General features: G+C 43.7%; 1 long non-coding RNA gene across 4 annotated transcripts; it reads right to left on the bottom strand.

Moving 5' to 3' along the window:
* Nucleotides 1-19,467: 19,467 nt before the first annotated feature.
* On the bottom strand, nt 19,468-25,900 carry LOC129700396 (uncharacterized). 4 transcript variants are annotated; one of them, XR_008724054.1, is made up of 8 exons: nt 25,663-25,900; nt 24,264-24,870; nt 23,654-23,715; nt 22,568-23,491; nt 21,037-21,456; nt 20,555-20,723; nt 19,883-20,399; nt 19,468-19,507 (listed from the first exon to the last, which is right to left on the bottom strand). It is a non-coding gene; the product is annotated as an uncharacterized LOC129700396 (long non-coding RNA). The 4 variants fall into 4 exon arrangements; XR_008724055.1 differs by having other exon boundaries at nt 19,470-19,507; nt 19,898-20,399; XR_008724056.1 differs by lacking the exon at nt 19,468-19,507 and having other exon boundaries at nt 19,514-19,959; nt 20,279-20,399.
* Nucleotides 25,901-27,104: the final 1,204 nt, after the last annotated feature.

Here is a 27,104-nt window from a genome sequence, read left to right as displayed (position 1 = left end):
TGCCTTGCCTTGTACCCCGTCAGTGTTTGTCAGTGTTTGGATTCCCTTCCACATCCTCCTGGTGTCTCCTGTGTCACAGAGGTGTCCCTGGATTTTCTCTGCATAGGCACGTTTCGCTGCCTTGATTCCTTTTTCCAGTGCAGTCCTGGTAGATCGAAGAGCGGCTGTGTTACCGGCTCTGTAGGCTGCATCACGGGCCCTCAGCAGCGAGCGCACCTCTGCTGTCATCCATGGCTTTTCGTTTCCACGTGCAGTGAAGGTTTTAATGACAGTGACATCGTCGGTGCACTTAGCAATGTAGCTGGTTACAGTCTCTGCGTACTCCTCGATGTTGATGAGGTCATCATAGGATGCTGCTGTCCTGAACACATCCCAGTCAGTGTGCAGGAAACAATCCTGCAGTGCTGAGGCTGCTCCCTCTGGCCAGACCCTGGTGTGTTTTCTCTCCGCTCTGACTTGTTTTTGCAGTGGTCTGTAGGCTGGTGTTAAATACATTGAAATGTGGTCAGAGTGGCCCAGGTGAGGGCGTGGGGCTGCCTTGTAGGCCTCTGAGGTGTTGGTATAAACCAAGTCCAAGATGTTCTCTCCCCGGTCTCAAAATCCACATATTGCTTGAATTTTGGGAGCACAATCTTAAGGCTGGTGTGATTAAAATCCCCGGCCACCACAATAAAGCTGTCAGGATATTTGGTCTGGAACTCACTGACGGTGTCATGCAGGGCTCCCAGTGCTTCGTTGGCCTTAGAATTTGCATTAGCACTTGGAGTAACATATACAGCCACAACAAAAACAATGGAGAATTCCCTCGGCAGATAGAAAGGCCGACATTTCACAATGAGGAATTCTATCAGCGGAGAGCAATGTTTACCGGCTATCGTAGCGTTCACACACCAGTCCTTGTTTATGTACAAGCACAGGCCTCCACCTCTGCTCTTACCAGAGCTAGCTGCCTCTCTGTCCGCACTGGATGATGTAATTCCCTCCAGCTGTATCGCCGAGTCCGGGATGTTACCGTGGAGCCATGATTCCGTGAAAACAAACACACAGCAGTCTCTTATATCCCTGTATGTTGTCTTAACATAGAAACATAGAAACATAGAAAATAGTAAGATTAAACGAGAACTTACCAGTTTGAAGTTTGATCTGTATTTTATGAGGAGTTACGATGAGGGATTACGTGAATAGCCCGCTCAGCACACATGTGCGGCATACTTCAAAGCAGTGGTGTGGAATCACAGATAGACACAGTTATTGAAATAAACATAGTAAAGAAAAGGAGACATCAGTTATCAGTTTGACCCATATTATTGAGGGTGGGAGCGGAGGGCACGTAATCCCTCACCGTAACTCCTCATAAAATACAGATCAAACTTCAAACTGGTAAGTTCTCGTTTAATCTTACTATTTTACTTAGGAGTCACGTGAGTGACTACGTGAAGATTTTAAAACTCTGTGATTTCAAACCGTGTAACAGTTATTACTTCACTCACTGCCGAAGTTTTTGAGGGAGGAATGTGTGTTATCGTAATCAACCAATGAATCTGTTTGTAGAAAAACACAATGGTATTTTTTAACAATAACAACAAAGAAATTAAATTGCTCCCCTTATTATAAAAAGTTCTGAATGTTCTTTTCCCCAACCATCCTGCTGTAGCCAGGATGTAGTCTATAGGCACGTCCATTCATTTGGCTGTCGACGTGGATGCTGCCCTGGTGGAGTGAGATTTGTACATGTTAGTGTTTATCCCAGCAGCTTTTAGCCCTGCTTGAGCCATCTCGAAATGGTTTGGCTCGTCACCCGACCATAAGGTTTTTTATGACTGACCCACAAGGCTTTTTCACTCCCTCGAATATTTTTGGTTGTGTCTATGTAGGACAGTAGGTGGGTCATGGCACATAACCGTGGTTCTGGCGGGTAAGCCCGGAATTCCACGACTGGATTAGGTGTTCCTGGTCTGCTCTGTTTGATCAGTCCCTGGATAATGAAAGAGATCTGGTCTGGAGCTGTGATCATGTTGTCCAGTCACAATAGGTGTAGTGACTGGACCCACTGTGCAGATACAAGTGCCATCAACATGTGTGTTTTGAGCATAGATTGTTCCAGGTTGAGGGATCTGGCTGGTGGCCATCCCCTGAGGTATGTCAGGACCACACTGACATCCCATATATGGGTGTACCTTGGTCTAGGGGGGTTAGAGTTGTAAATACCCTTCATTAGTTTGACCACCAGCGGGTGGGACCCCATGGCCTGTTGTCCTGGAGCTTGTTTTAAATAGACAGACAGGGCACTTCTAGCTGTGTTGATGGCACTGTAGCTGAGCCCTTCATCGTGGTGAAGGTTCGCCAAGAATTCCAGTACGTTGGTAACTGTAGTGGTTGAGTAGGTGGTCCCTGTATCCAAGCAGTACTTCTCCCATTTTTTGATGCTGGACAACTACTGTTTTCTTGTGGATGTTCGGAGGGATGCTGACATGGTGTTGACGGTTTGTTCTGATAATCCCAGTCCCAGAAGTGGTCTGTTCAGAATCTGCAACCCAGGAGTTTTTTTTTTTGATTTTTTCATGGCACGGGTGGCTTATGCCTGACACTGGGTGTGTTAATAACTCTGGGTCACTGGGGAATACCATCCGAGTTTCGACAACCATGTCATGGAGTATTGGGAACCATGGCTGCGTAGGCCAGTCGGTACTATCAAAATACCTGAAGCAGAATCCATTTTTATTTTGCGTAGTACCCGACTGATGAGGCAGAAGGGAGGAAATGCATAGAAGAAGAAATTTCCCCAATCCAGTGCGAACGCATTTACCGCTGCTGCCTCAGGGTCTGGTTCCCAAGCGACATACATAGGTACCTGGTGATTTAGACTTGATGCAAATAAATCGATATCTGGCGTGCCATATTGCTTGATAACTTTGGCAAATATTTTGGGGTTTAACATCCATTTGATGTTGTCATTAAATTCACGTGACCTGGTGTCTGCCACTGTATTTAGCTTACCTGGCAGGTAAGTTGCTGATAGCCAAATATGTCTTTTGACACACCATTGCCAAATTGTGTTGACCAACTTGTCGCATGATAACGATTTTATGCTGCCCATATGGTTAATGCAGGCCACCACCGTAGTATTATCTTTTTGTAACCGTACATGCAAATGATGCATATTTGATGCATATGCTTTTAAACCATAAAAGGCACCCAACATCTCTAGATAATTAATGCCCAGTGTAAGTAGTAATGATGACTCTGGGTTAGTCCATCTACCACCTGTGCTGGATATGGAGTTAGTTGCTCCCCAGCCTTGAGCACTGGCATCTGTTTGGATAACTAACGTAGGGTTAGTGATGATAATAGGGCTGAAACTATGCCAAACGTTTTTTGCTCACCACTGTAGTTCTGATATTGCTTCAGTGGGTAACTTCACGACACGATCATAATGACCTGCATGTCGTTTTAGTGCCTGTACCTTTGCTCTTTGTAAGTTTTGATAGTGCAAAGGTCCGAATTGTGTGGCCGGAAATGCTGCTACCATTTTCCCAATTACTCTTGCTACTTGTCGAATAGTTGGTCATTCGTTGACCATTAAATTGTTGCACGATTGTGCCAATTCAACTGTTTTGTCTCTGTGGCAATGTTACAGTCATGTGGACTGAATTAATTGTGAAGCCCATGGTTGTGGATGGTTTCAACTTAGATTTATCTGGATGTAAAACAAATCCCAGGGTTTCGAACAACTGTTTGGTAGCTGATACAGCTGACATAGTCAATTCCATGGTCTTGCCTACTATTAAGATATCATCAAGATATGCCATGACAATATGTTTTTGTCTTCTTAATATTGCCAGAGCTGGTTTTAGTATCTTGGTGAATAATCTTGGGGCTGATGTTTAACCCATTGGGTAACGCTTTAAACTGCCATAGCTGCCCCATCCAGGTAAATTTCAGGTATCTGCGATGATCCTTGTGAATGGGTACCGAACAGTAAGCATCTTTAAGATCAATGCTTGCCATGAAGTATCCTTTGGAAATTAGTTGTTTGGCAGTAACAAACGTTTCCATTTTGAAATGTATATACTTAACAAACATATTTAGTGAGTTAAGTCAATGATGATGCGACATCCACCATCTTTTTTGGTTTTAGTGAATATATTTGATACGAATTCCAAGGGTTCATGTTTTGTTTTTTCAATGATACCCTTTGTAATTAGTCTCACCAGTTCAGCTTGTCCCTCTCGTTTTTCTTTAACTGAGAGGGAAGATACCCTCTGGGGTGAATGTTGAACTGGTGGCAATTTTTCTAGTATGAATTGTATTTTGTATCCACTAATGCCATTGAGTATATACTGATCACTCGTGATAGACTCCCATGCTTCTTTAAACAGGTGTAATCTCCTGTTAGTATTAAGCCCCTACTTTCTATATGCTGGTAGGAACCAGACCCACCTACCTCCATGGTTATGGGTATTTCTTCTGTTTTCTCCCGGTCCAACGAGTCTTGCGCGTTGTCTGACGTGGCGGTGATGTTGGGGGGTGGTGCATTTTCCATGGGGTCCGCTCTGGGCCCTGGTCTAAAAAAGACTTCCGGTGATAGAATGCGGACCCCGAGCTTTCACCAGTCCCATATGGTAGACGTTGACTGGTGGACGCGATGGGGTGCTGCCGCTTGGGAATTATTGTTTTTGGTTTGCTCGTCCCGGGGCCTGCCCTCATGAGACCGAAAGTTTTTGAGGCCTCTTCCATATCCTTCATTTGCTTTGTGAGGTCTTTGCCAAAGAGCAGTGTATCTGGCTCAGTGGCTGGGGTTTTGCACAACCCCGCAAATTTAGGATTTATGGCAGGTCTTATGATTTGTTTACGAAGTTTGTGATCATCACCGTATTGTCCACGGAACGAGAAAACGATGTGATGGCTGACGTCAGGAGCCTGAGGATCCGCTGCAGTTTTAGCTCCTGGTTCCGAATATTTGCCCCAACGTGCCCCCATATTTGGCTGTTTACAGCCAGCACTTTAAGGGACTCACAGTTCTCTGGAGCTGTATACGGCCTCATTGACCACCTGCTCCTGTAGGGGCCTGTTGGAGAGGTGGTCAATGCTGGCCGCTAGTTTGGCCTCTAACGGCCTTCCTGCACGTGGGGCTGCCACGTAGCGGTCCACCACACCCAGCAGCTCTTCCTGGTCCTGCACCCCTTGCATATTCCCGACATCTTCAGCCAGCGTCCCCTCTTCTTGACCAGCCCAGTCCTGGTCACCAAAGCTACCCTCGGGTAAGGAGGAAGCAATGGGCAGTGCACAAGACACTGTGGAGGGAGTGCCTGAACTCCCCCTGCGAGAGCGCCCCTCACGCGGCGCGTCTCGCTGGAGCACCTGCTCCAGGAGCCGCTCCAAGCGGCTCAGGCGGCTGTCTCTCCCCCGTGCGGAAGCCACCGGCCGGACGCTTCTTCGGTAGCTTTACATCCAGCCCGCTGCTCAGGCGCTAGCGGGACTGGGCTCGGCACGGTGTCGGGTATGGCGGAGCACCCGGTAAGTGGTCCTACCGCCTGTTGCTGCCCCTCCCTAGATGGAACGCTCCTCCGTTGGAGTCGAGCGGGGGACAAGTTTGTTCAAGAGCCTTTCTTCACTGCCTGTGAAACAAAGCAGAAGGCTCTCCTGTGAAAGAAAACCGACCTCAGGGTACTTACCTGACGGTCTGTTCTTTCACCCTGTAGCGGGAGCGCCTGACTCCCGATGCGGCCGCTGTTGCACTGCTGAACGCAATGCCACGCATGCGTGCTGAGCGAGCTCTTCACGTAGTCACTCACGTGACTCCGAAGTAAAATAGGTGCAGGAGTAGGCCATTCGGCTTTCGAGCCTGCACCGCCATTCGATATGGTCATGGCTGATCATCCAACTCAGTGTCCTGTACCTGCCTTCTCTCCATACCCCCTGATCCCTTTAGCCACAAGGGCCACATCTAACTCCCTCTTAAATATAGCCAATGAACTGGCCTCAACTGCGTTCTGTGGCAGAGAATTCCACAGATTCACAACTCTCTCTGTGTGTGAAAAAAAATGGTTTTCTCATCTCGGTCCTAAAAGACTTCCCCCTTATCCTTAAACTGTGAACCCTAGTTCTGGACTTCCCCAACATTGGGAATAATCTTCCTGCATCTAGCCTGTCCAACCCCTTAAGAATTTTGTAAGTTTCTATAAGATCCCCCCTCAAACTTCTGAATTCTAGCGAGTACAAGCCGAGTCTATCCAGTCTTTCTTCATATGAAAGTCCTGCCACCCCAGGAATCAGTCTGGTGAACCTTCTCTGTACTCCCTCTATGGCAAGAATGCCTTTCCTCAGATTAGGAGACCAAAACTGTACGCAATACTCCAGGTGTGGTCTCACCAAGACCCTGTACAACTGCAGAAGAATACGCAGCTCGTCGAGTTTGTTGTCCAGGAAGCGGACATTGGAGAGGAGAAGCGAGGGCACTGCCGGTTGGGTGGGGTTAGCTGTTAGCCTAGCGTGAATGCCTGCTCTTTTTCCCCGTCTCCCTCTCATGTAAGAGCCTGCTCTTTTACCCCGTCTCTGCCTCCTATCACACCGCTTGCATCTCCTCCTCCTCCTCTCTCTCCTCTCTCTCCTCCTCTCTCCGGTCGTATTCGGCTCTGTGGCCGATATGTTTGGCTTCGCAGCCGGTAGATGTAGTCCATAGTGGCGTGTTTGGTCCATATCGCACCAAAACGTGCCCGTACTACCAACGTAGTTTGCCCTGATGTTTAAGAGCATGTTCCTGCAGTACATATATCTTGGACAGACTGGACAAAACATACAACACTCACAAGAAGATTACGGAGATTCAGTATGCGAATGAATGAATGAATGAATGAATACTTTATTGTCACACGTGACAAGTCACAGTGAAATTCTTTGCTTATATACCCAAGGTATGCAATAGTCGCCACTGAAAAGGTGCTAACAAAGATATAAAGGTCCTCCTTTGTTCTTCCCCCTCCCACATGCCGAGTCCTCCTTTATTTCTCCCACCCCCCCAGCAGCAGCATCCTCACTCCCACGTGGTCCGTCTTTGTTCGTCGGTCGGCGCCCTCATCGAGCGCTGCACTGATCTCCCCACTATCGCCGCTGGGACTCCTCCTGATGTTAGAGAGGATTTTCTTGAACTTCTACAGGTGTACAGGAGAGAGCATATAGACTGGTTGCATCACGACCTGGTTTGACTACTTGAATGCCCAGGAGCAAGGAAGATTGCAAAAAGTTGTGAACACTGCCCAATCCATCAGGGGTTCTGACCTCCCCACCATTGAAGGGATTTACCCGAGTCGCTGCCTCATAAAGGCAGCCAGCATCATCAGAGACCTACACCACCCTGGCCACACACTCATTGCACTCCTGCCATCGGGAAGAAGGTAAAGGAGCCTGAAAACTGTAACGTTCAGGTTCAGGAACAGTTTCTTCCCTACAGCCATTGGACTATTAAACACTTCTTCCTATCGAGTCCACATCATAATATTAGAAATTGTTCAGCCAGAGCTCAACACACTTTTGGCATCTGCATACAATGGAATCTTACACTTCTTGTGCTTTTCGTGCGTGTTGGTGGAAAGATTGGTGGAAACAGGGCCGCAACGTGAACGCTCTTTCCGTGACCCCTATTAAACACTACACTCTCCCAAATAAGCACTGAACTACATACTATTATTGTTATTATTGCACTATTATAGCTTGTTTTTTTATGTGTATGTATGTGTGCATGCGTATGTTCATATGTATGTGTGTGTATATGTGTATATATATCGCGTGGACTCGATGCCCACACGATATATATATATACATCGAGTCCACGCCGACCAACAAATATATAGATATATATATTTCTTTATACTTAAGTATGCATATATATACACACACTGAACTTTTTTTTCGTATGTATTATTTTGTTTACAGTATACTATGTTTAAATATGCCGCTGTGCTGCTGCAAGTAAGAATTTCATTGTTCTATCTGGGACATATGACAGTAAAACATTCTTGATTCTTGACTTGTCTCTGTACAAAACAATCGTAAAACTTATGTAGTTGTGATCGCTATTTCCAAATTGTTCTTTCACCCCAACACCAGTCATCTGGCCAGGCCCATTTCCCAATACAAGGTCCCAGTATGGTCCCTCCTTAAATCAGTATCAATATCTTGTTTAAGGAAACCTTCTTAGATTTGTATCCAACCAATTCTATTTGTAGATAGACACAAAATGCTGGAGTAACTTAGTGGGACAGACGGCACCTCTGGATAGAAGGAATGGGAGATGTTTCGTGTCTGAAACGTCAGAAGTCTGAAGAAGGGATCTGACCCGAAACGTCACCCATTCCTTCTATCCAGAGATGCTGCCTGTCCCACTGAGTTACTCCAGCATTTTGTGTCAATCTTCGGTTTAAACCAGCATCTGCAGTTCCTTCCTACAAAATTCCACTTGTATCCTCACAAATTCTGCCCTGTCTAACCCTCTTGCCTCGTGTGTTAGTCCATGCCGATATTGGGAAAATTAAAGTCACCAACTGGAACACCCCTGTGGTTCTTGCATTTCTCCGTAGTTTGTTTTTGGATTTTGTGATACGTGGAAACAGGCCCTTTTGGGCCCATCAGGTCCACACCGCCCAACAATCACCCATACCAGTTTTATCTTACACACTAGGGACAATTTGCAGAAGCCAATTTATCTACAAACCTGCACATCTATGGAATGTGGGAGGAAACTGGAGCATTCAGAGAAAACCCACGTGGTCACAGGGAGAATGTACAAACTCCGTACAGATATCCGTAGTAAGGATTAAACCCAGTCTCTGGCGCTGTAAGGCAACAGCTCAAAGATGGCACAGTGGTGTTTAGTACCTCACTGATATCCTCCTACTTCAAGCATTGATTCCCTCCTATAAATTTGAGCGGTCCAACTTTCTTCCCTTGTCACCATCTCCTTTTTAACACGTAAAAAGCATTGGGATTTTCCTTAATCCAACCCACCAATGATATTTAATGGCCCCTTTTGGTCCTAATTGTCTGCTGAAGTTATTTCCTCCTCACTTTATATTCCCCATAAGCCCCGTTTGATGTCACCTTCATAAACCTGACATACACCTCTTCTTCTTGACCAAGTTTACAACCTCCTTGGTCATTCATGGTTCCCTTACCGTGATCTTTTTTCTTGCTTACTGCTGATCTTGCACTTTAGTCAGCTGCCCTCTAAATGATTCCCACATGTCATCTTTGGACTTACCCCATTACTGTTACCAAACTACCTTCATTAGCTGTTGCCTAATGGCATTTGTTATACGAGAATTTTGCCCGAACAGTCTGTGACCAATAGCGCTGTGGCCATAGCGCTATATTTAAAGTCCAAAACACTGCGGCCGGTAGCTCTATATTTAGAACCTATAGCGCTGCAGCCAACAGCTCTTTGTTTAAATTCCCACACACTAAGCTGACAGCGATCTGTTTAAACCTTTGCACACCAAACCGGAAGCGCTGTTTATTGCCCTTACGCGCCAAGTCTGTAGTGCTGTGTATTGCTTTACGCGCCAGTCTGCGGCTGATAGCGCTTTATTTCCGGGGGGGAGGGGCTCGCTCAGATGCAGTCCCCTGCCATTGGTCATAGTTTGAATTTGGGAGTAGCACTATTGGCCAGTACTTGCAGGCGGTTATTTTAACAGCTGATTTCTTATCTGTTGTTTTTTGTATGAGAGGGATTGACCGACGGGCTGAGTCATGATCAGCGCCGCGGACGAAGGAAGAGGGAGAGAGAGAGAGAGAGAGAGAGAGGTGTGCTGCTGTAAAATGGACCCCATTCATACCAAGACCAGTATTCTCTTTGTTGTCTCTCTTGCCAATACATCTGATGTGTTCATGTACGAGAGGGGTTCACTGATGGGCTGAGTCGTGATCAGCACCACGGGCAGAGAGAGAGAGGTGTGTTGTAAGTCCACGCCATACCAAGCCAAGTATTGTTCTTGTTCTCTCTTGCCAATAAAACTGATTTGTAACTAAACAGATGAGTGAGTCTTTTTCTGTTCTACTAGTCAGATCCTTGAACCTGTTCCCCTGTGTTAGCATTGTAATCTGCCTTGCCCCAATTAAGAACCTTCCCCCAACATCTAGACCTGCCCCTATTCAAAAATGTGATTATCTCCCAATTCTTCTTCCACTGCAACGCTAGTCACTTGGCCAGGCCAGTTTCCCCAATATAAGGTCCATAGTTCCCAATGCAAGGTCCATATTGTCCCTCCTTGAATCAGGCTATCAACCTACTGTTTAACGAAAACGTCTTAGAATTATAGAGTGATACAGTGTGGAAACAGGCCCTTCGGCCCAACTTGCCCACACCGGTCAACTACACGAGTCCAAGCTACACTAGTCCAACTTGCCTGCACTCGGTCCATATCCCACCAAACCTGTCCTATCCATTGGATACACCTTACAAATGTTGCCATCTAATCCTCTTGCCCTGCATCAGTCACTATTGGGGACGTTAAAAGTCACCCACTACAATAACCCTGTGGTTCTTGCATCCTTCTGTAATATGCCCACATATCTGATCCTTGAGCAGATGTTAAATTACAATTAAAACACAAAGTACTTGTGCTGTAATTCCAGGATAGCGCTCAACTAAGAAAACCAATCCCAAAACCAAAGTATTATCTAACTAAATACACCAACTTACAATAAATGACTTCATATGCGAAAAAAACCCAGCTATCTACATATTAATTCTCTTAAAAAAAAATCGAATCCTGTAGATGCAAGTATATCATTAGGGTTATCGAGTGGGCACCTCCCTTCATTGATGTTTCATTGAGTTAGGCCCACGACACCTCAGTAAGGTTTGACAGTTGGTTCTGGCACATACTGCAAGTCATACTTTTCCTTTCTGCCTCCAACTGACACTATTTCTTCTCCACCAAATCCACCTACACCCTTGCTCTTCTGCCTCTGACATTTGCTTTACAACCTGACGCAAACTCTGTCTGTGAATTCCCAGTTCTCCAAATAGCGACATGGTTGAACTTGCTATCAAACCTCTACAACCCACCTCCACTGGACATACTGTTGCTCTTCATCCTCGCTGTTCAACATCTGCTTCCAACTCTACATATTTAAATATTTTTCTTTTATAAGCCTCATCCACTAAGTTCTTCAAAGGCACCGTCATTTCTATAAAAGACACTATCCGCTGACTAACTGACCATAATACTATATCAAGCCTCAATCTAGTAGTAATTATTTCCTGCGGAACAAACTTTCCTCCTAAATCTACTTGTATCTCCCAATCATTGGCTCTCCGTAACTGGCCTGATATGAATCTAGCTGCAAACATCCTTCCTCTATCTTTCTCTTCCTCACAGACAAAATGAATCACCGCACTCCCAGTCCTGATGCCTACTAAATTCATCTGTACTCCTCCTCTCAATTACTGTGGCAATGCACTTCAATACCTGGTTAATCCGGCAAGTATACCGACCCTGAGAAAGACTAGTCCTATACCGTGACAAAATATGCCTCAACATTGCCACCTCTGAGCACAAGGGACACAGTGGGTCCCCACCCACCCATTGTTTGAGGTTCTGCGGTGATGGCAGCACGTCATAAATACAGGGCTCGAAATTAATGGCAACCTAAAGTCCCGTCAGGCAACATAAAAGTCATGTCATTTTGCCCGGATTGGCAAGCGAAGGAAAGCTTTGGCTGATGTGGACAGTGGATGGCCTGATGCAAACTGTGCCAGCGTTTCTCAGAGAGCTCCTGCCTTATCCTTGTTCCCTGCCTTGCCCTGTGGAGTTGCTGCTTGTTTGTGAACCAGCGGCTCAGGCAGCGGATTGGCGCTTGACACCGCTGCAAATTGTTCTGTTGCTGTTGTTCCCTTAAAGGCCTTGTCCCACTTTGCGATTTTATCGGCGACGGCGGAGCGACAGTGACGGTTTTAAAGGGCGTCAGTCACTGACGCTCCGCAGTCGTCGAAAAAATCGTAATGTGGGACAGGCCCTTTAAGGGAACAACAGCAACTATCGCACACTATCCCACACAGGCTAGGGACAATTTATACAAACCTGTGCGCCTATGGAGTGCGGGGGGTAACCCTAACCCTAACTCTAGGTTGATAAGCTTGGTATTTAAGTATAAATTGTCCCTAGCATGTGTGGGATAGTGTGCAGGGGATTGTTGGTCGGCACGGACTCAGTGGGCCGAAGGGCACTGTATTTCTGAACTAAATGTGACACAGGGGCCCCAGGGGTGGACTCGAACCCTCAATGTTCTGCCTGCTCCTCATGGGAAGTAAACTGTTGGTCACGAGTTGTCCCAGAGGCAGATCTCTCTTCCAATGGTCTCTCAAAACCCCCAGAGGCAGCGGGGGGGGGGGGGGGGGGGGGGGGGGGGAGAGGGGAGTTCAGTCTAACTTGCTGAATCCATCCCTGTGAAAAGTTAGAGATGGGAATTTGGATCTGGAAGCGGACCAATAGAAAATGAAACTGAACGATTCAGACATATTTTCATTTGCATAATTGATTTTATTGTATTAATTTTAATATATTAAAGTTAAAATCCATGCATTGAAGGAAGAATATTTTACAGCCCATCTGTGGTCCCTAACACCATCCCTAACCCTAACACTAACCGGGCGTCACCCGCAGGACAGTATACGTCAGTGTGTGACAGGGCGCACAACATGATGACACCCAAATGCCGCCCCTGGAGTTTGAACATTCCAAAATCCTGGGGCGACGGAGAAATTGCGGATCACCCGCGCATCACTACATGCGTCACGACCCGACCCGACCACGATGCTCCAACCTCTTTTCAGGCTGTCGCCAAAAATGACGCCCAAGTGGGACAGGCCCTTAAATCCCTCACCCGGAGAGAAACTGCAAAGCCACCTTCCCGCGTTTGGTCCATATCCCTCCAAACCTGTCCTATCCATGTACCTGTCTCTGTCCCTGTCTTTCTATCTGTCTCCGTCTCTCTCTGTCTGTCTCCATCTCTGTCTATCTTTGTCTCTGCCTCTGCCCCTTATGTCTCTGATTCTGTGTCTCTGTCTCTCATTTACCAGTCCTCCCCCACTTTTTCATCAGAAACCCACCCTGAAATTTGGGCATTGAAGCTCCCCCTAATGCTCCAGTGTGGTGCCAAGTACCAGCCATGTTGCTGAAAGGGCTGTTGTGATACAGCATGGTGTTCCTGAAGTCCCACACCAGAAGAGCTACCCAACGTCTGCACTCTCCTTGACCTCGTCCATTCCATACCGGCAAGTTCAGCTGAGGCTGAGCGAGGCATCAGTCGACTGAAGCAGCTGAAGACCACCATTAGAAGTTCCCTCCAGGACGACCAGGTGACGTCAAGGACTCTGATCCCTGGACAGCCATCAGCTTGAGGCATGCAGGAGGGATGAAGGCAAGGAGGCCTAACACGGGAGAAGGCCCAGCTGCTGCATCTGCCTCGGGACCTCACCCTGCAGCGACAAGTCTGATGAGGAGGATGCTCTGCTCGAGAGCGACTCAGATGACAATTAGTGACTTTTAGATGTATTTGAATAGCTCTGTCTTTACATTGCTTTTCAGGAGATGGTTTAAATATCAAGCAGAAAAGTTACACAAGTTCTCACAAATATAATGTTTCTGTCCATTTAAAGTTGATATTGCATTCATTGCAACGTTTAAAAAGAGTTGAGATACTGATATAATTTTGCTCCATGTCATTGTGGTATATAACATGTCTTGATCGGTGAATATGTTTAGTTTAGTCATGCAAGCCGTCTTAAATGACCACCTAAAAAGCTGCCTAGGTTGCCCGGCTGGCAACAGCGAAAAAAAGTTAAGTGAGAGCCCTGAAATAGCCATTATAAAGAGAATTACATGACCCGCCTCCATACAACACAGGTCCCTCCAGCTAAACTTCCTCTTGTCTACACTTTCTCAGTTCATCCACTGTCCCTGCTTAACTTGAGCTACTGCCCTCACACATCTCACTGCTTCCTCCTGACGACATACCTGCTCTACAACCAATTTCCTTCTCTCAGTTGGACCTGCCTTACTCCACACTGGTTTCCCTTGCTGCACCCCACCAACAATGTCTGCATGCCTCAGTGGTGCTTGTGCTTCTTCTACCTCGTGCTTTGATTTAGTGCTGCTGGAGGGTCATCAACTCGGTGAAAGATACTCTTTGGTCTGCCCGAGCGTTATTGACCACCCAGCGGAGGGAGATGTCCGTTCGGGAATGTTGCCGATTGGCCCGCTGCAGACTGCAGGAGTACATGCTGAGGGACGCACTGAAGCTCGGTGCAGCCAACGCAAAGGCTTGGTCAGGGAGGACCACAGTCTAGGGTCCTTCCGCTGCTGGACATGGGGGGCAGGGTGTGGTGGAGACGCCCCTCAAAATAGGGGCGTGAATGGCAAGGGTGAGGGGATAAATTTGGGTTTTGGGGAAATTATTGTATGTATGAATAGCCTCCGAGAATGTCGGATGGAGTTTTGTAAGGATCATGTACTGTATATATTTATTTCTCGAATAAAGTCTATTTTGAAATTTAAAAAAGTAGGTCATTCGGCCCTTTAAGCCAGCACCGCCAGTTAATGTGATTATGGCTGGTCATCCACAATCAGTACACTGTTCCTGCCTTCTCCCCCCCAACATCCCCTAACTGCTATCTTCAAGAGCCCTACCTAGGCAGATAATTCCACAGACTGTGTGAAAAAGTTTCCTCATCTCCGTTCTAAATGGCTTACACCATCTTCTTAAACTGTGGCCCCTGGTTCTGGACTCGCCCAACATCGGGAATATGTCTGAAGAAGGGTTTTGGCCCGAAATGTTGCCTTTTTCCTTCGCTCCATAGATGCTGCTGCACTCGCTGAGTTTCTCCAGCTTTTTTGTGTACCATCGGGAATATGTTTCCTGCCGCTAGCATGTCCAAACCCTTAATAATCTTATATGTTTCAATAAGATCTCCTCTCATCCTTCTAAATTCCAGAGTATACAAGCCCGGCCGCTCCATTCTCTCAGCAAATGACAGTCCCGCCATTCTGGGAATTAACCTAGTGAACCTACGCTGCACTGCCTCAATAGCAAGAATGTCCTTCCTCAAATTTGTAAACCAAAACTGCACACATTACTCACTACGGCTTTGTACAACTGCAAAAGGACATCTTTGCTCCTATACTCAACTCCTCTTGTTATGAAGGCCAACATGCCATTTGCTTTCTTCACTGCCTGCTGTACACCTGCACGCTTACTTTCATTGACTGATAAACAAGGACCTCCAGATCCCGTTGTACTTCCCCTTTTTCCAACTTGACACCATTTAGATAATAATCTACCTTCCTGTTTTTGCTACCAAAGTGGATAACCTCACATTATCCACGTTAAACTGCATCTGCCATGCATCTGCCCACTCACCTAACCTGTCCAAGTCACCCTGCATTCTCATAGCATCCTCCTCACAGTTCACACTACCACCCAGATTTGTGTCATCTGCAAATTTGCTGTTACTTTGAATCCCTTTGTCTAAATCATTGATGTATATTGTAAATAGCTGCGGTCCCAGCATCGAGCCTTGCGGTACCCCACTAGTCACTGCCTGCCATTCTGAAAGGGACCCGTTAATCCCTGTCTGCCAACCAATTTTCTATCCATGTCAGCACTCTACCCCCAATACCATGTGCCCTAATTTTGCCCACTAATCGCCTATGTAGGACCTTATCAAGTGCTTTCTGAAAGTCCAGATACACTACTACATCCACTGGCTCTCCCCTTGTCCATCTTCCTAGTTACATCCTCAAAAATTCCAGATGATTAGTCAAGCATGATTTCCCCTTTGTAAATCCATGCTGACTCTGACCGATCCTGTTACTGCTTTATCAGATGCTTTCTGAAAGTCCAGGTACACCACATCCACTGGCTCCCCCTTGTCCATTTTCCAAGTTACATCCTCAAAGAATTCCAGAAGACTAGTCACGCATGATTTCTCCTTCGTAAATCCATGCGGACTCGGACATATCCTGTTACTGCTATACAAATGTGCCTCTATTTCATCTTTTATGATTGACTCCAGGATCTTCACCACCACCAATGTCAGGCTAACTGCTCTATAATTCCGATTTCTCTCTCCCACCTTTCTTAAAAAGTGGGATAACATGCCCATCCACAGGAACTGATCCTGAATCTATAGAACATTGGAAAATGATCACTTATGCCTCCACGCCATCAATCGAATCAGTCTACCCAACACCGTTATTTCCTGCCTAATGTGAATTTCCTTCAGTTCCTCTGTCACCACACATCCTCTGGCTTAGTACATCAGAATCCAAAGTACCTGTTTAACTCATCTGCCATTTCATTGTTCCCCATAATAAATTCACCCTATTCAGTCTTTAAGGATCAACTTTGGTCTTAACTACTTTTTTCTTATCCTAAAGAAGCTTTTACTATCCTCCTTTATATTCTTGGCTAGCTTACCTTCGTACCTCATCTTTTCTCCCCGTATTGCCTTTTTAGTTATTTTTTGTTGCTCTTTAAACGTTACCCAATCCTCAGTGTATTTTTCCAATCAACTTGGGCCAGCTCCCTTCCCTCATGGCTCCTTGGGACTTTCTCCTTTGGAATGAAAATTCCACCTTGGGTTTCTATATTCTCGGTAGTGGACTACATTCAGCCCTGGAGATATATTATGTGCCAAATGGGGAATATTGGACTAGTTTTTAGAAGAGGCGTCTGGTTGGCATGTTAGGCTGAAGAACCTTTTACCACTAAAGTTTAGTTTACTTTAAGTTTACTTTAGGTCACAACCACTTTACTCCATTTTCGTTTAAACCCCCCCTTCCATGCACCATTATAGTTGACAAGTTGCTGATAAAAGGCAAACAAATACACAAATACAAAAAAAAGACAAGACTTCATTTGCTTTAATTCAATTATATTTTATTTTGCATTATTTTAATTACCCTCACCCTAACATGCTGGTAATGCTGAATCCTGGGGGAGGCAAAAAACCAAAGAAAAAACCTGTTGCCAATTTCAGGAAAATCTTTGGGAAATTCCTCCCCGACTCCCTCTCTCAGGGCAATCAAGCAGAGCTCCAGGATATCACTGAAATCTGTGATGCGCATTACCAGCAAACCTGTTTTTGTACAGTTGCAATGTTTGGAATTTCTGATTCAAATTGACAGATTTGCAAGCTTAGTCTGCGGAAAAAAAGACAAATGTATTAGTAATGAAATAACTACAAATAACCCCGATCTGGATGTCCCCTGTTGTGACCTGTAACTCCTGACAGATTTCCAAGCTTAGTCTGCGGAAAAAAAGACATTCACATATTAGTAATGAAAACACCAATAAGTTCCTACCTTTATAATGGCCAGAGCAACAAGCATAGAAATAACAACTACAAATAACTCCAATCTGAATGTCGATGTTATGACCTGTAACTTACCACCAAAGATACCAGAGTGCTTACCACTGAATGATGTGTGTGATCCAGGTTCAATTCCACATGACAGCCAGATTAGTCCAAGCAATGCACATTGAGCACATTGAGCTTTATAGCAATGTGTATGGGGACTATGTGCCAATTATACAATGTACAAGCAACTACATAACTACGTTGGCCTTTGTAGCAATTTACATGGAACCTTTGGACAGTTAATCAGGATCTGTATTAAAAATGTTAGATGATGTATATTACAGTAACATCATGCCACAAAACTAAAGTAAATTAATCTATATTACATTTAAACTGAACTCTATGAAGCTGATTGAATTGACAATTGAAACATAAAAAAGTCACAGTACAGGAACAACGTCTGGCCCAAAATATGTCAAATATGATGCTGTTAAACTAATCTGCTTGCACGAGCTGCATTGTGTCTGCGTCCACTACGTTTCAGACGCCCACAAAAAGACTGACTCAGCTCAGTTACTTCTGGCACTTTGTGTCATTTTGGTTAACATGACAATAATGCCAGAGTTGTATGACCAGGGAGAAATGGGGTGGGGTACTCCTCGGTTTAACAGTTTGACAATGTTTGACAACAGTGTAATTGCATTGCAGAGCATGTGTAAAGCATTAAAGGTTCACTTCCCTTTGCATCTGGACTTCGGCTCATCCGCCACAGACCTTCTTGACTTCGGCTCATCCGCCACAGACCTTCTTGACTTTGGCTCATCCGTCACAGACCTTCTTAACTTCGGCTCATCCGCCACAGACCTTCTTAACTTCGGCTCATCCGCCACAGACCTTCTTGACTTCGGCTCATCCGCCACAGACCTTCTTGACTTCGGCTCATCCGCCACAGACCTTCTTGACTTCGTATCAGTGTCGCCTAAAAATTTTGAACATTTCAAAATCCAGCTGCGAAAAAAAAATATTGTGACACTTGAAAAAACACCGCGCGTCATAACATCATCAGGCTGCGTCACCGCCACGTCATGCATCATCACGCCGCATATATTTCGGTGACCTGTTACATCAGTCAATGAAGTGGCAGTCTCCTAAAAAATTGGCAAGTGCCACAGGTCCTTTAAAATTTAAAAATGAACTGCAGATGCTGGAAAATCGGGTAGATAAAAATGTTGGGAGAAACTCAGTGGGTGAGTTTCCTCGCCCCACTAAGTTTCTCCAGCATTTATGTCTACCAAGCCAAGCAAAGCTCTTTAAAGGTTCACTTAGCTTTGCATCTGGACTTCGGCTCATCCGCCACAGACCTTCTTAACTTCGGCTCATCCGCCACAGACCTTCTTAACTTCGGCTCATCCGCCACAGACCTTCTTAACTTCGGCTCATCCGCCACAGACCTTCTTAACTTCGGCTCATCCGCCACGGACCTTCTTAACTTCGGCTCATCCGCCACAGACCTTCTTAACTTCGGCTCATCCGCCACGGACCTTCTTAACTTCGGCTCATCCGCCACAGACCTTCTTAACTTCGGCTCATCCGCCACAGACCTTCTTAACTTCGGCTCATCCGCCACAGACCTTCTTAACTTCGGCGCCTAAAGATTTTGAACATTTCACAATCCAGCGGAGACAAAAAAATATTGTGACACTTGAAAAAACACCGCGCATCATAACATCATCATGCCGCGTATATTTCGGTAACCTGTTACGTCCATGTTGTGGCAGTCTCCAAAAAAATCGGCAAGTGGCACAGGCCCTTTAAAGTTTAAAAAGGAATTGCAGATGCTGGAAAGTCAAAGTTAGACAATAATGCTGGAGAAACTCAGCGGGTGAGTTTCCTCATCCGCTGAGTTTCTCCAGCATTTTTGTCTACCAGACCAAGCCAAGCCCTTTAAAGGTTCACTTAGCTTTGCACCTGGACTTCGGCTCATCCGCCACAGACCTTCTTAACTTCGGCTCATCCGCCACAGACCTTCTTAACTTCGGCTCATCCGCCACAGACCTTCTTAACTTCGGCTCATCCGCCACAGACCTTCTTAACTTCGGCTCATCTGCCACAGACCTTCTAACCTCAGGTTTGGAGGGCATCGAGTACCTGACAGGTGAAAATGAAGTACCATAATATTGCTCAAAGTTCATAACGAAAAGACATTTACAATTAAATCCAATTAGTTTTGTTACAATAAAACTAGTTATATTACAAGCCAAGCTCACTTAGTTATATTACAAGCCAAGCTCACTAACAAATGAATATCAAGTTACGTTACAATTCTGCTATTCAATAATTACAATTCTGCTATTCAATAATATTAACAATGAACACTGCTTGGCAATAATACAGACCTATCCAATAACATACATTAATTCAGTTAACTAAACAATGAATAAATCCAATTAGTTTTGTTACATTTAAACTAGTTATATTACAATTAAGCGAAGCTCAATAACAATGAATATCAAATTACGTTACAATTACAATCTCGACCTCCATTGTTGTCTTTCTGGAGTTTGCAAGTTGTTGTCACACTGTGGCTCTGGGGAATGGCACTGGTAAGAATACAAGAGCACTGGTCCACATGCATAAAATATACCAGGGTGTATAAACTAGATTACATATGCTAAAATTTACATTCTTCTAACATACTTTGTTAATTCTATGATTGCTCCTTGGGCGTGTAATTGTTACATAGGGTTTGAGAGGAACAGAGTTTTTACAAATAGTTTAACAAATATTTTGGACAATGTTGTGTGATTACTTTGTAGTATTTGTTACAATTTGTCACAACCATCACATAGCACTATTTTACATGGTCGTGTGTTATGTGGAATATGTGTATGTGTAACAAGATAACAATTAAAGGAATACCTAGATTTGCCTGAAAAGGGGGTTCTGACCCAGTGTCACCTATCCATGTTCCCCAGAGATCCTTCCTGATCGGAGCTTCACCTCATCGCCATGTAAAGAGCATGCGAGTTTCCTCTGATAACTACAAAAAACAAATGTCAATGAAACAACAAATATCAATTGTAACAATATTCATCTGGCAGTTTACAATCAGGTCATTAGATTACAATTAGGTTGTTTAATAACTATAGTCAGATGGTGGAGAGAGCAATGCCGGGTGTGCAGGCTGGGACATACCTTCCATGTAGCTTGGAGGCGGCTCTGGGTGGGTTGCAAGGTGGGCGTCCTGGAGTTCGAGGGCTGTGATGGTCTTCGGAGCGCGAGTGGATCAGGCGTTGCACCAAGTGGCCAAGAGCAGCGGAGCAGCGGTGGAGGACATCAACACATCACCAGTTTCACTGAATACCTAGGTATATAACAAAGTACCATTAAGCCATCGAGCAATTACAATTACACCAATTACATAATTAAAACGAGTTTGAGCAAAATGTTCCATTTTATAATAAAAGCTTGTCAATCAATACCAACGTGAATCTAGTTATTACAATTATGTATGCCAAGCTTAAAAACTATATTAAGCTATTGTTTACGATTATTCTGTTCAATATTGATGATTAACACTGCTTGGTAATAATATACCATAATATACAATAATGGACTCAGCAGGTAGTCCTGCTGTGCCAACATTTTAGCAACCCCTTCCCCAGCTCAATTCTGACCTCTGGAATTTGAAGAAGTTTCCCAACGAACTTGACCCAAACCGGAACGTCGTCTGTCGTTTTGCACCGCACCCTGGCCTCCATTGTTGTCTAGCATGGAGTTTGCACGGTCACTGTTGTCTTCTGGCTTCCACCGCCGGCTCATCCTAAAAACGTGCTTGTTTAACAAGTTAATTGCCCACTGCAATGTATACAATGTATGGGTATGTTACATATGGGTATGACAGCATTGTGACTGACAAAATACTTACCACCACGTTTCCAAGGACAATGTATAAAAAAGTTTTTTATACATCGTATATTTGAGTAAGTGTACTAACAGTTAGAGATAAAGCTTAAGCTTAATACTGGCATTAAGTGATAACTTAGCTTTGGACCTGTCGCTTCACCTCATCCTTGCAAGGAAACAGCATTTCATTTCTAAACACAAATAAGATCAATGAAACAACAAACGGTTTGAAATATATGAATCTGTTACAACTGCCAAATATCAAAGTGTTAAACTAAACTCATCTGCTTGCACATGATCTACATCATGTCTGACTCCACTAGATTCTGTTACAACTGACAAATATCCGTTTCAGACACCCTACAGTGTCCTAGGTAAAAAGACTTTGCTCTATGTAGTTAAGAAAACAGTTGTCAAATTCTATAACCATTAATTTTATTCCCACATCAATCTTTTCATCTCTGGCCTTTGTCCAACCACATGCCTATCAAAAAAACCCTCCTAACCCTGTATTAACCTATTAACTGATGGTCATATCCTGCCCAATAATGCTATTCAATAATGTAGACCTAACCAATAACGTACATGGTATAATAATGTAAATTACTTATAGTTAAAGTTTTGTTAGCGTAAACTAAAGAGAGAATATTTACAGAGAATTCTAGTGTTTTTTATAACTAAAACCCTCCTAACCCTGTATTAACCTATTACCTGACGGTCATATCCTGCCCAATAATGCTATTCAATAATGTAGACCTAACCAATAACGTACATGGTATAATAATGTAAATTACTTATAGTTAAAGTTTTGTTAGCGTAAACTAAAGTGAGAATATTTACAGAGAATTCTAGTGTTTTTTATAACTAAAACCCTCCTAACCCTGTATTAACCTATTACCTGACGGTCATATCCTGCCCAATAATGCTATTCAATAATGTAGACCTAACCAATAACGTACATGGTATAATAATGTAAACTACTTATAGTTAAAGTTTTGTTAGCGTAAAACTAAAGTGAGAATATTTACAGAGAATTTTGACAATGAAACAACAAACGGTTTGAAATATATGAATCTGTTACAACTGCCAAATATACAAAATATACAGACCCATGTGAATGTATATGTACACAATGTTTTATGACAATGCACAGAGCTATGTGATTGTATATAACATAGTTGTATGAGTGCAAGATGGGGTACTCCTCGGTATAACAGTTTGACAATGTGTAATTGCTTTACAGGGCATGTAGCAATGTAAGTAGTTTGATAGTTCTAGTGTTTTTTATAACATGCCACTGACCTTCTAAAACGTTGGATGAACTTTGGCTCATCCGCCACAGACCTAACTTCGGCTCATCCGCCACAGACCTTCTAACTTCGGCTCATCCGCCACAGGACCTTCTTATCTTCGGCTCTCCGCCACAGACTGTGTCGAGGAGGTATCGGTATCAGATCAGGAGCGTGGTTTGAGGGCATCACCTGACAAAGGACAAGTAGTGACAATAAAGTACCATTATAAACCATTGAGCAATATTACAATTGCACCATTCATAACGAACAAACAGACCTATCCAGTAACATACTTACAGAGTTGCATTGTATTATATACATAGACCCCAGAGCAAACGTAATGTTTTTTCATTGACAATGTCCCCAAAACGTTAGTAAACCCTTCCCACCTCCAGCTCAATTCCTACGGTCCAAGCCGACCAAACCCAAAGCATTGTCTGACCATTTCCTCCACAGTTGAGATCTCGACGACCTCCATTGTTGTCTTTGTGAAGTATGCAAGTTGGTGTCATGCTGTGAACTCTGTTCTGGGTTGCTACCGGTTTCCTCCGAATATCCTAACATGCTTATTGGATAGACCAGGGGGTGTTTAAACTATACTAAATATATGCTAAAATTACATTCTGCTAACACATACATTGTTAATTCTATGATTGCTCATTAGGTTATAAACATAGTTTAACATACTTAATACTTTGGACAATGTTGTGTGGTTGCTTTATAGTGTTGTCACGATGTAAAATAGTGCAATGTTTTGGTTGACGCATGTCATGTGCATATTTGTGCATGTGTAACAATTAAAGGAATACTTAAATTTGTCTGAAGAGGTGTCACCTATCCATGTTACCCAGAGATCCTTCCTGATCCACTTAGATATGTTTCCGTAGCTTCACTTCATCATCCATGTAGAGCATCATGTGAGTTCTTCTGATACCTAAAACAAAAACAGTCAATGAAACAACAAATATCTGGCAGTTTACAATTATTAGATTACAATTAGGTTCTTCAATAACTGTGGTCAATGGAATATGCCTCAAGATGGCGGCTGGGGATAGAAGGAGGAGGGATCAATGCCGAGTGTGCAGGCTGGGCTTACCTGAGTTGCTGAGGGCTGAGTGATGTCCTTCGGAACCACAGATTCATGAAGTGCCAGCAATTCTGCCGAAAACAGGTGACAGAGAGAAAGGGGAGAGGGTGGACAATCAGACACTCATCTTTTTCAGTTGTGCAAAAGGCACACAGTTGCGCAAAAGGCTCACACAGTTGCGCAAAAGGCACACACAGTTGCACAAAAGGCACACAGTTGCAAAAGGTAGTTTTGCAAAAGGCAGTTGCAAAAGGCACAGTTGCAAAAGGTAGTTTTGCAAAAGGCACAGTTGCAAAAGGCAGGCAGTTGCAAAAGGCACAGTTGCAAAAGACATACAGTTGCAAAAGGCATACAGTTGCAAAAGGCATACAGTTGCAAAAGGCATACAGTTGCAAAAGGCATACAAGTTGCAAAAGGCACAGTTGCAAAAGACATACAGTTGCAAAAGGCATACAGTTGCAAAAGGCATACAGTTGCAAAAGGCACACAGTTGCAAAAGGCATACAGTTGCAAAAAGCAGTTGCAAAAGGCACACAGTTGTAAAAGGCACACAAGTTGCAATACGCACACATTCAATAGCCACACAGTTACAAAAACCCCTCCCCAGCTCAATTCTGACCTCTGGAATCTGAAGGTTCCTGACCGAACGACCCAAACTGGAATGTCGTGTCCATTTCCTCTGCACAGCGCCGTGGCCTCCATTGTTGTCTAGCTTCAATTTGCACGTTGTCACTGTTGTCTTCCGGCTTCCTAAAAACCTGCTTGCATTTGATAGGTTAATTGTCCACTGTAAACTATGCTTGGTGTCACTGGATGATGTGGAAAGCGGGTGAATAGTAGGGAAACATGCGAGAGTGAGAAACCAAGTTGCCTCCTTTATATATATATATATGTATACATGCTATGACCACAATGTAACTGACAAAATACTTACCACCGCACTTCCATGCAATGTGTGGATGACTATGTATAAAATGCATGTGTACTAGAGAATTAGAGTTAAAACGATACTAGAGTAGATTAGTGCTATGTGGAGCATTAATGTGATAACTTAGCTTGGGACGCTTCAGCACTTCCATGCAATGTGTGGATGACTATGTATAAAATGCATGTGTACTAGAGAATTAGAGTTAAAACGATACTAGAGTAGATTAGTGCTATGTGGAGCATTAATGTGATAACTTAGCTTGGGACGCTTCATCCTCCAGGGAGACAGCTTTTGAGTTCTAAACACAAATAAGATCAATGAAACAACAAACATGGTTTGAAATATATGGAGCTGTGTAACAGCTGCCAAATATCAAAGTGAATGGAACTATATTATGAAACAACACATGGTTGAAATATATGGAGCTATATATTACAGCTGCATAGTGAATGGAACTATATTAAAATTATAGGCCAGGTTTTATGGCAATAGTCAAGTCAAGTAAAGTCAATAGATTATTATTACTAATATGCCCAGTTCTGTGGTTATATTAGTTATGCCAAGCAATAACAATGTGAATGGAGCAGTATTACAATTACACAAAACTCCATAACAATGAACAAACAGTATTACAATCATAAAGATCATCTAGCTTTGCTATAAACTTGTCTATAAAGCAAATCTAGTTATACTAAAATGATGCCAAGATCAATTACAATGAATATCAAGCTATGTTACAAATATTCTATTCAATAACAATGACATTTAACACTGCTTGGCAAAAATATACAGACGTATCCTAAAGACAGTGCGACAATGAACACATCCACTTTGAATTTCATACACAGAGACCAGTGGGCCGCATGACAATGTTCAAGTAACATTGTGACAATGACCTATGCAATTATACATAAAACTATGTGATAATATACAGTACTGGGTGGCAATGAGACTGTGCATGACATTTTGAAACAATGTACACCTAGGTATGGTCAGAGCTGTATCTTGCAGCAGGTAGTCCAAACTATCCCAAATTTTTACAAACCCTCCCTTCCTTATCCCCCAGCAGTGTCCGAAGAAGGGCCCTTACCTGACTTGACCGAACCCGAAACGTCTTGTCAAGTTTCCTCCGCAGATGTTGACTGACTCGCTGATTTCCTCCAGCACGTTGTGTTGTACATGGTCCTGATGTCCAGCGTTGTCTTGTGTAGAGATCGCGCGTCCAGCAGCAGCAGCAGCAATCTCCAGCAGCAGCAGCAGCATCTCCAGCAGCAGCAGCATCTCCAGCAGCAGCAGCATCTCCAGCAGCAGTAGCATCTCCAGCATCGAACACCAGCAGCACCAGCACCAACTACTACTCGCCCAGTGGCACCAGTCGCTTTTATACTGTAGGAATACATCACAATCCACAATGGCAAGTGTGTAACAATGGCTGTCAGGGTTGGGCTCAGTCATTGCCAAATAAGGATATTTTGATCCCTGGTTTTAGCCAATGTTTGCATTCGTGATAAACCTTTGTTGTTGTGATTGTTGACACGGGGATGGTAACCATAGCAACACATCATCGCCATAACATCGTGAGGCAACAAATTTTTCAAAATATGAAAAATAATTAATATATCCAATACAGGGCATCCCTTAATTGAAATCTTCATTCAATGTGCTTGTATGGGTCTGACGGGCCAAATAGCTTATTTTCATTGTGTTTAATTCCCTAATCGGTCATCTTTCGGGATCAGCAAGCAAAGAAAAATAAAGGCCTTTTCACAATCACAAATATTAACTTATATAGAAATATAAACTGAAATGTTGTCAATGTTTTTCATCCAATGGTTACATTAAACCCTCATAACAGAGTAATACAACAGCGTTGTGAGATGAAATAGCCATTAAGAAATTAAACCATTGGATAAATCATTTGAAATCCCTCAATAATTTTGGAGTGGAAAATCTTGAGTAGTAGGTCCATAACAAGCTAAATATACAAAGTAATGTAGGAGGGAGCTGGTACTCCAATACCATTGGATTTGTTTCCATAATAATCACCCTGATCGTCCCACCCATTTCAATATTTAGCAGTTACACGCCTTATTATCTGACAACTCTGGTTTGGTCCCTGGAGGCGATGGAACTATTACATTTTGGTTACAGGTCCAGGGCCCCACGTAGCCACAACAACAAATAGCAACTGATAAGAATCATAGCACAATTTCCCAATTATTGGGTTCAAGTAATTAAATATATTTTCTAGTGACCAATAGAACATTGAACATAACACAAACCCAAAACAACTAAGCTAAACAAAATGCCAAGACAAACTATTATCTGTCGCATTAGTCGAAACAGGGTGAACCACGTGAAGGTTGCAATCTCCCACCCTGATATTAAACTTAAATTAATGATTCCTTCATAGGGTTTTTGAAACTAAAATAACTAAGCTGAACATAATGCCAAGCCCAACTCTTAGCTGGCTGCACATAGTCCATATCCCTCCATTCCCTGTATATTCATTTGCCTATCTAAAAATGTCTC

Source organism: Leucoraja erinacea, chromosome 9, assembly GCF_028641065.1.
Source record: "Leucoraja erinacea ecotype New England chromosome 9, Leri_hhj_1, whole genome shotgun sequence".
Classification (NCBI taxonomy): domain Eukaryota; kingdom Metazoa; phylum Chordata; class Chondrichthyes; order Rajiformes; family Rajidae; genus Leucoraja; species Leucoraja erinaceus.
The sequence above is the reverse complement of the archived record's forward strand: the minus strand, read 5'-3'. Positions and strand labels throughout refer to the sequence as shown.